The sequence below is a fragment of the Fukomys damarensis genome, unplaced genomic scaffold, assembly GCF_012274545.1.
Source record: "Fukomys damarensis isolate Sample0158 unplaced genomic scaffold, DMR_v1.0_HiC HiC_scaffold_37, whole genome shotgun sequence".
NCBI classification, from domain to species: domain Eukaryota; kingdom Metazoa; phylum Chordata; class Mammalia; order Rodentia; family Bathyergidae; genus Fukomys; species Fukomys damarensis.
Genome location: NW_022900949.1, coordinates 49,212,590 through 49,221,572, shown reverse-complemented (window position 1 = coordinate 49,221,572; position 8,983 = coordinate 49,212,590).

Here is an 8,983-nt window from a genome sequence, read left to right as displayed (position 1 = left end):
ACAAAATTATAGATATGCAGCACATTGCATTAAAAAAAACAACAAAGAAAAGAATACTATCCAGAAAATAGCAAAGTTCTGTTGCTGTTGTGGTACCTGGCACCATTTATTTTATTAGCATCTTAATCATCATCTGGAAAGAGAACATTCTAGAGTAATATCATTAAATATAGCTCTGATAAAGCACGGTCACTACTATGTATCATGAAGCAGGTACAAGATATTTTACATTCACAGAGCTATGATACAGTAAATCCTACATCAATAATACTAGAATCAGTTTTGGTTTGACATTTGCTTTGTCTGCAAATAAGATTGCTACCCCTGCTTTTTTCTGGGCTCCTGTCACATGGAGAATTGTTTTCTATCCTTTCACTTTGAGTCTATGCGTTTCCTTTTGCACTAGATGTGTTTCTTGTATACAACATATTGTTGGATTTTGCTTCTTATTCCATTTTGCCAGTCTATTTCTCTTGATTGGTGACTTGAGGCCATTGACATTGCTGGTTATACCTGATATGTACTGACTTATTATTGACATCTTATTGGCTTTTTGTTGACTCTTTTTACTTTTTCACCTTCTCCTCTTAGATTCTTGCATTGCCTATTTAATTTGCTGTGTTGGGCCTCATGGTGTTGTTGCCTTCATTGTCTTTTTCTAGGATCTTGTTTAGAATTGCTTGTAGTGCTGGTTTGGTATTCATGTAGTTTCTCAGGTGTTCTTTGTTGTGGAAGTATCTTATTTTCCCGTCTATTTTGAAAGAGAGTTTTGCTGGATACATCAGTCTAGGTTGGAGGTTGTTCTCTTTTAGTACTTGAAATATCTCATTCCAGGCTCTCCTTGCCCCAAGGGTTTGTGTTGAACAGTCTGCTGTGATTCTGATGGGCTTTCCTTTGCATGTGATTTGTTTCTTTTCTCTTACTGCTTGTAGTATTTTGTTCTTCTGTTGGGTTTCTGGGATCTTGATTATTATATGTCTAGGTGTAGTTTTATTTTATTGTAGCTAGTTGGGGTCCTATAAGCCTCAGTTATCTGAATGTCAAATTCTTCCCCTCTGTATGGGAAGTTTTCTGTCATTAATTCTGCAAACAGCTTTTTAAAGTCATTTGTATTTTCTCCTGCTACTTCATGGATTCCTATCAGTCTTATGTTATTCTTCTTTGCATCATCTAGGAGTTGTTGGATCGATTTCTCATGATCCTCTACTGTTTTTAAGAGACCTCTCTTTTCATGGTCACTGACTGCAATCTTGTCTTCTATATCTGAGAATATCTTGTCTTCTATATCTGAGAGTCTATCTTCGCATTCTTTTATTCTGTTACGTACACTTTCAGTGGAGTGTTTAATCTCCTGGATATCTGTTTGAATCTATTTTATGGATTCCATTTCTTTCCTATGTTGGGTGTTTATTTTTTCCATTTCTTTCTTATGCTGGGCCTTCATGGCTTCTATCTTGGTCCTGAGCTCATCTATTTTTTTTGTCAGTTTCTGCTCTAGAGTCTTGAATCATGACTTCCATTTTGCTCACTATCTCTATAGTTATCTGGGAAATTATTTCTGTTTTGAATTTTTCTAGAGCCGGATTGATCTGTTTTGTTACTTCCTGTGCTTTGAGTTCAGGGTGTCCTGGTGGTTCACTATTGGCCTTTCCATCCTCATTTACCCTACTGTTTGCCATTGGTGAACTGGAAGTCTGTCTTTTTGTCTTGCTTAAGTGTTTTCTCATTTATATTTTTGTTGTCAGACTGTCCTTGGTTTAATCTCTGGATTATCACCCAAATCTTCCTGATATAGTTATGCCCTAGCTCCTGTGTCTCTAACGACCCACAGATATTCTCATCTTCATAACATCAGAGAAAACAGCTCATCAAATCAACCACAATCCTTTATTCCAACTGATACAATCAGCAACACATTAAGATCAAGCACAACTTGGAAACTGATCACTTGTGGTAGTTACTAGTCTATCACCCTTAAACCATTTGAATTAAATTGAAATCAAGAAGCAGTCCAGAACATGTCTGCAATGAACAAACTTTTCAATATAGCATATTTACCATTTAATGGCTCAGACAGAGCTAGGATGCAAGACCCCTGATCTCAGTTAGCTGATGGCTGAACTCCATGACGCAGACTGACCTCAGGGTGCAAAGCCCAGATTGAGTTCCCCTACCTTCTGAATGGTTGAACTCCACACCGTTCTACTACAGGTTTCCCACGCCCTTTCTTTAAAGATGTTCAAAGTTGGGAATTCAGAAAAATATCCTTTATGACTACCTCTGCCTCTGCAGAGTGGGTCCAAAGGCTGGCACAATCAGGGGGTCTGAGAGTGTGTGTGGGGGTAAGGGGAGATATGGGGGTTCGGGGTGCCCATGCGGCTACCTTCCTGATGCTGGAGCAATGGTGACTCCAGGCAGGAGAGGGCGTGCCTCTCCTTCCCGCAGTGGATCGGGGCCCAGGCTACCTTCCTGATGCTGGAGCGATGGCGGCCCCGGGCGGGAGAAGTACATAATCAATCTTGTTTCTTATTTTTTTCCCCATTTCTCTGCCCTCCCTTCAACCCCTCCCTCCCTATCTACAAAGACATTGTTTCCATTATTTTTCATTTTTATCATATTATATTTCTTTTTTTGTTTGTTTTTCTGAGACAGGGTCTCACTATGTATTTGAGACTGACCTAGAACTCACTATGTAGCCCAGGCTTATCTGGAACTCACAGTGATCCTCCTGCCTCAGCCTCCCCAGCACTGGGATTACAGGTGTGCACCATCACACCCAGCTTATTTTCTCATATTAATTCCATTCCCTTCTCTCCTTTCCTCTACCCCTACAAATTTCTCTTACTCTTGCATTGTCCCCTTTACAAGGATATAGTGTCCTTCTTTGTCTCTCTCTTAATTAGTGTTGTGTGATCTGCAGAGAGTATACTTCTGCTTTTTTTTTTGATTCCTGTCATGTGGAGTAATGGTTTCTGCCCTTTAACTTTCAGTCTGTGAATTTCTTTTAGAATTAAGTATGTTTCTTGTATGCAACATATTGGTGGATCTTGTTTTTTGACCAGTTCTGCCAGTCTATTTCTTTCTTTCTTTCTTTCTTTTTTTTTTTTTTTGGTACTGGGGATTGAACTCGGATCCTTACACTTGCAAGGCAGAATACCGAACCACTGAGCTAAGTCCCCAGCCCATGCCAGTCTATTTCTTTTGATTGATGAATTGAGACCATCAACATCAACGGTTATAATTGATATGTCCTAACTGATCCTTGTCATGATCTTTTCTTTTTGTTGGATTTTCTCCCTTTGCGCTGAATTTCTTGTCATGCCTGATGGATTCATTCTGCTGGGATTCCTGGGATTGTGACCCTCATTGTCTTTTCCTTTGATATTGTTTAAACTTTTCTGGAGTGCTGGTTTGGTGTTCATGAAGTTGCTAAGGTGCTCATTCTTTGTCATGAAAGAATCTTATTTCTCTAACAATTTTTTTGGTACTGGGACACTTGCAAGGCAGATGGCAGAACCATTGAGCTAAATCTTCATCCCTCTCCATTAATTTTGAAAGATAGTTTTTCAGGATATGTGAATCTGGGTTGGAAGTTTTTCTTTTTTTTTTTTTTTTTTTGGTACTGGGGATGGAACTCAGGACCTTGCACTTGTGAGGCACATGGTGGCACCACTGAGCTGAATCCCTGTCCCTGTGGAAGTTGTTTTCTTTTAGGTCTTGAAATACTTCACTCCAGGCTCTTCTTGGAAGTTTTTTTTTTTTTTTTTTTTTTTTGTGGTACTGGGGATGGAACTCAGGACCTTGCACTTGTGAGGCACATGGTGGCACCACTGAGCTGAATCCCTGTCCCTGTGGAAGTTGTTTTCTTTTAGGTCTTGAAATACTTCACTCCAGGCTCTTCTTGACTTGAGGGTTTGTGTTGAGAAGTCTGCTGTTATTCTGATGGGCTTTCCTTTGCATGCGATTTGTTTCTTTCCTCTAACTGTTTTTAACATTTTGTTTTTCTGTTGGATTTCTTGAATCTTGACTATTATATGTCTAGGTGTAGATTTGTTTTTTTAATCACGGCAAGCTGGAGTCCTATATGTCTCACTTATCTGCATGTCAATTTTTTTCCCCATTGGAAAAATTTCTGCCATTACTTCTGTGAACAGTGTTTTTTATGTCATTTTTACTCTCTCCTTATTTTTCATTGACTTTGATTAGTTTTATGTTATACTGCTTTGCATCATCTAGCAGCTACTGGATTGATTTTTTTCTTTTTTTGTTTTCCCTTACTGTTTTAAAGAAATCTTTCCTTTTCTGTTCAGTAATTGCAATCCTGTCTTCTGTATCTGATATTCTGTCCTCACTTTGGCTCATTCTGCTGTGTAAACTTTCAGTGGAATTCCTGGAACTCATTGTATCTGCTTTATGGATTCCGTGTGTTTCCTATGGTGGGGTTCCATCATGTTCCTCAGCTTCTCTATTTTTTTTTAAATCTGTGTTTGCTCTAGAGTTATTAATCATGTCTTTCACTCTGGAGACAACCTCTGTTGTTTTCTGAGAAATTATTTCTGATTTTATTTTTTCTATCCTCTTTTGTTGCCAGTTCTGTGAATCCAGGTGTCTGAGTGTCTGATTCTTCCATCTTGTTGCCCCTTTGGGGTTGCCTTTGCTGATCTGGAAGTCTGTTTTTGGTTTTGTTTGATTGTCTTCTCATTTCAACAGATGCAGTCTGTTGTGCCTTTGTTGAGGTGACTCTTTGCTCATTCAGTGGTCTTTAATTCTCAGCAAACCTCAGAAAGCCCTTCTTTCTGCTGCTCACCAGTGAATCAATTCCTTGGATCAGGATGATGGATCCCTGTACTGTGATGTTGTCCCTGTGGGATTCTGGCTGGGGACTGTGCATGCTTAATGATAGTATCTGGGAGGGCCTCTGGCTGGACCCTTTGCACCTGCACTGATGTCATCCAGGAGGGCTTCTAGCAGGGGTCTCTGTGTCCTTATTGATGGTATCTTTCCGGGATTTTAGTTGTTTCCTGGTAGGCCTTTGTCTGGGGCCTGTGTACTCAAGCTGCTAGTGTCTGGGCTTTTCCCTGGCTGGGGCCTGCATACCCACACTACTGTTGTCAGGTGATGCCCCTTTTATCTTATACAGGCTATTGCTTCTTGGCCTTTAGTAACTTCTTGTCCTTAAGTAACCTTCTTCAGGGTACTTAGGGGGAGAGTAACACTCATACTCTTAATCCTAGTGTTGTTGAGCCTAGCATTGCACCATGAATCAATGACAGCATCACACACTCTAGGTCCAACCACCTCTGAAAAAGCCCCACTATGACTACATGAGGCTTTGGGTGACATCTCAACATAAACCATAACAGAAATAAGCAGACCAAAGAAGACATTAGAAATATTTGGCCCTGGTTGTTTTAATGAGGTACCAGTGATGGATTTAAAGAAGTTTAAGGAGAAATAAGGCCAAGTAGGTGGAGGAAAAAAGGTACTGAATAAGTGAAATCACTGTTCTTAGATGAGGTTAAGGTCACTGTTTAAAATAAGGACAAGAATAGTTGTACTCCTTTCGATACACTCTAGTTGATCAGATGGAAGAAAGAATGACTGGAAGAATGAATGAGTGCTGCCATTATACTCCTGTGTCTCTGAGTTTATGAAGACTTATTTGGAGATTCAGACTTATCAATATGAATAGTTACAGTGATAACAATATGGTCTAGTGATAGTCCTATTTTAAAAATTAACTTTTAAAATGCTATTTTAAATCCTATGTACATTTCCTTTTGCATTCCTTTGAAGATTTTCATCTGTTTTGTATCGTGCTTATTACTTTTCAACATATAGGAGTACGTATGATGTCTCTCCACTTTTCTTCTAGAGCTAGTAAACAGATAAGGAATAAAACCAGTAAGATCATATACGCTTTATCACTCACCTTGTTCATGCTCTTCAAGGTCAGTAGTGGTAGTTGGATTTGTTTTTTTAGTATTGACTTGTTTTCAGCAAGAGCCAGGTCTTCCACCTACTAACAATTGTAATCTTTCCTTACTATCTAGCCTGCTGTAAAATTACTAGTACAGTTTCCCCAGGCAGTGACTTTGTGATTTTCTACTTTTTTATTGATCAATAAACAGTTTTAAACTAAAAATCCCCACAGTGAGAATAGAAACTTATTTGGTACTTGTAACTACCTGCCTTAGAGAAGAAAGAGGGATTGGAAAGATAAGAGCCTTAGGCACCTGCAGCCTTCTTGAGCCAACACCACTTGATGAAAATAGAAAGATATAGTCATAGGTTAACAAAACATTTCTCTACACTATGCTGAATAACTGATTGCTTCCCAGGAAATTAACCCATTGTTTCCATGACCTGTGTATATATGTGTCACTTTCGATCAGCTTTTTGGGAAGAGGCTTTGGCTGTTGTGTTCATTCATATTTTCCCAGTGCTCTGCACAGTACCTGGTGTTGACTTAGAATCTAAAAAATATCTAACGAGCCAGGAATTTAGCTCTGTGGTTATGTCACCTGCCTTGAAAGCTCGAGATCCTAAGTTCTATCCCCGGCAACAACAACAACAACAACAACAACAACAACAACAACAACAACAACAACAACAACAACAACAACAACAACAAAAAGAGAAAGAAATATCTAATGAGTCAACAATTTAATCAGTAGCATAGATACCAGGCTTGAGACTAAAAAGGTGAATTTATTCCTGTGTTACACTGAGGCTTCACTTTTCCATGCATAAGTCTGATCTTTCCAGTTACACTTCAGGGGATATCATAGCCTCTATGTGTTTTCTGTTCCCTGTGTTAGCAAATTTATGATCATGGAAGATCCTCTAGTTAGTAATGATTGTCTCCCATGGTTATAGATTCCTGGCATTCTCTTTGTTTTCTTTTAGCTTTGTTTTTGAGTAAATAGAATTTTGAAAAGAGGTCTAGAAAATGAAGTAATATTTTTAGTAAAACCAAATCAATAGCCAGCCAAGGATAGCAGATAATGTGTGACTTGAATTAAATATTGTCCACATGGGCACATTTTGAAGGCTGTGAGAAGTATCTTCTCATGGTTGTTCTTATCATTTGTTTTATCTAAGGAATATTTTGAGGTAGGATAAAGCAGAATTTAAAAAAATATCATTTTACTTTTTTAATAAGAAATGTTGAGAAACAGCAGAATTTTGGTTTTCTTATTTTCCATGATGGCATCAAATGACCAACACTTGCTATCTCTGTGTTGCTCATGACTCAGGAATGGCTAATTCAGTGATGACTTGGAAAGGGCACAGGAAAAGAAAGGATACAAGATCTAGTTTATAGTTCATCCATACACAGTACTCTTCACACATCTCTTTAAAAAAGAAAATGCTATTTTATTCAGCATACATGAGATTGCAAGCATTGGGACCTGAAAGGGCCTGGTGAGCTTCTATTTCAGTCTACTTATTGCACACAAGGATTCTGAGATCTAGAGCAGCTGGAAACTATTTGATGTTACAGGAGTGGCAGAATGCTTCCTAGGCTAAACCCCAGCCACTATGTCTCCCTGCTGCTGTGCTGCCCTTGGCTGTCCCATACGGTGAATATGATCACAACTCCTGTCTGTCCTCTACAGGACACACACAGGAGATACATACATGTTCCGGTTAGTGATGGCAGCTCATGCGGTCATTTCCTTCAGTGCCTTTGCTGGTTTGTTCTCTCCCTCATGGCTTCCTCAGGGAATCTGGTTCCTTAGGGGGAGGCACTTTTCAGGGAGGCCCAAGGATGCTGCTAGATGTGAGGCTCACTGCCACAAGGTCTTTGCCTCAGTCTCCAGACCAGGGAGGCTGGCCAGGGGTCATGGGCTCCATTTGTGGTGGCTCCACCCCTGTAGACCTCAATAGTAGTGAGACATAAGGCCTTTTACTCAGCCAACTGATGCAATTGATGAAAACTCTGTCCTTTTCAAAATGTCCCAGAAAGCCAAAATAACTCATATTTCCCACAGAATGTTAGAGCAGATTTATGCTCCTTTAAGAACACATGTGGTGTAAAAAGATGAAGAGAGAGAGGACCTAAAGTTTTACATATGGTAGCAAGGTAATCCTAGCCGAGTTGGCTTTTCGCTGGAGAGTGCCTGCAGGGTATAATTAGCACAGAGCTAGCCATCCCAACAGATCTATGCTTGAGCAAATTGTGGCTAAGACAAAATTGCAACCAAGGCTAAATTTATCAATAACATGGTTTATAAAAAGGAAAAGAAGACAAATGAAGTTGAAATTTCTTCTTGTTTATTTTAATGTCCAGAACATTTCCTAGCTGACTTATGCCACAGCTTCAGTGTATTTTTCATTTTTTATTTATTTTGCAGTTAATTGGATTTCCAGGTTTTGCAGCAAGTCACTGCAATTGATCCCTGAAAAGATGGATTTATTGCTTAGCCAGGCATAATTCTGACAATCTTCAGAGGATGGAAAATAAAAGAAAACAGCCCAGACATAGAGTACTGTGGGTCATCATTGGGTCAGATCAGCAAGATATGTTACAGCTGGCAGGTTTATGCCAGAACTTCAGCACAAGTAATCTTCTTGCTAAATGGGCAGCTCCAGAACCCAGTGGAATATTTTGTAGGAAATTGTCAGTGATTCATGCTTAGGAGGAAATATAGCCTAAGACGAGACCCTGAGGCAAATGTCGGATCTCAGATAGGTTGGACTCAAGAGTGGAAAATTGACTAAACTTGAAACAACTCACATCTTTGCTTTCTCAAGCTACAATGGAACCTTATTTTGACTGGTGAATGGCTCTGTTGGAATACCATAGTACCTCCATAAGCAGAAACAATACAGAACTCATGCCTGCAGCTATTCTTTACAGAAAGTCCAAGAAACTTATCAGTTGAGAAATGGTAGAACACTGCTCTCAGTGTGCAAAACTCTAATATCCATTGAAACATTCACTTATCCATCCATCTATGTAATATTTTGTTTTTGA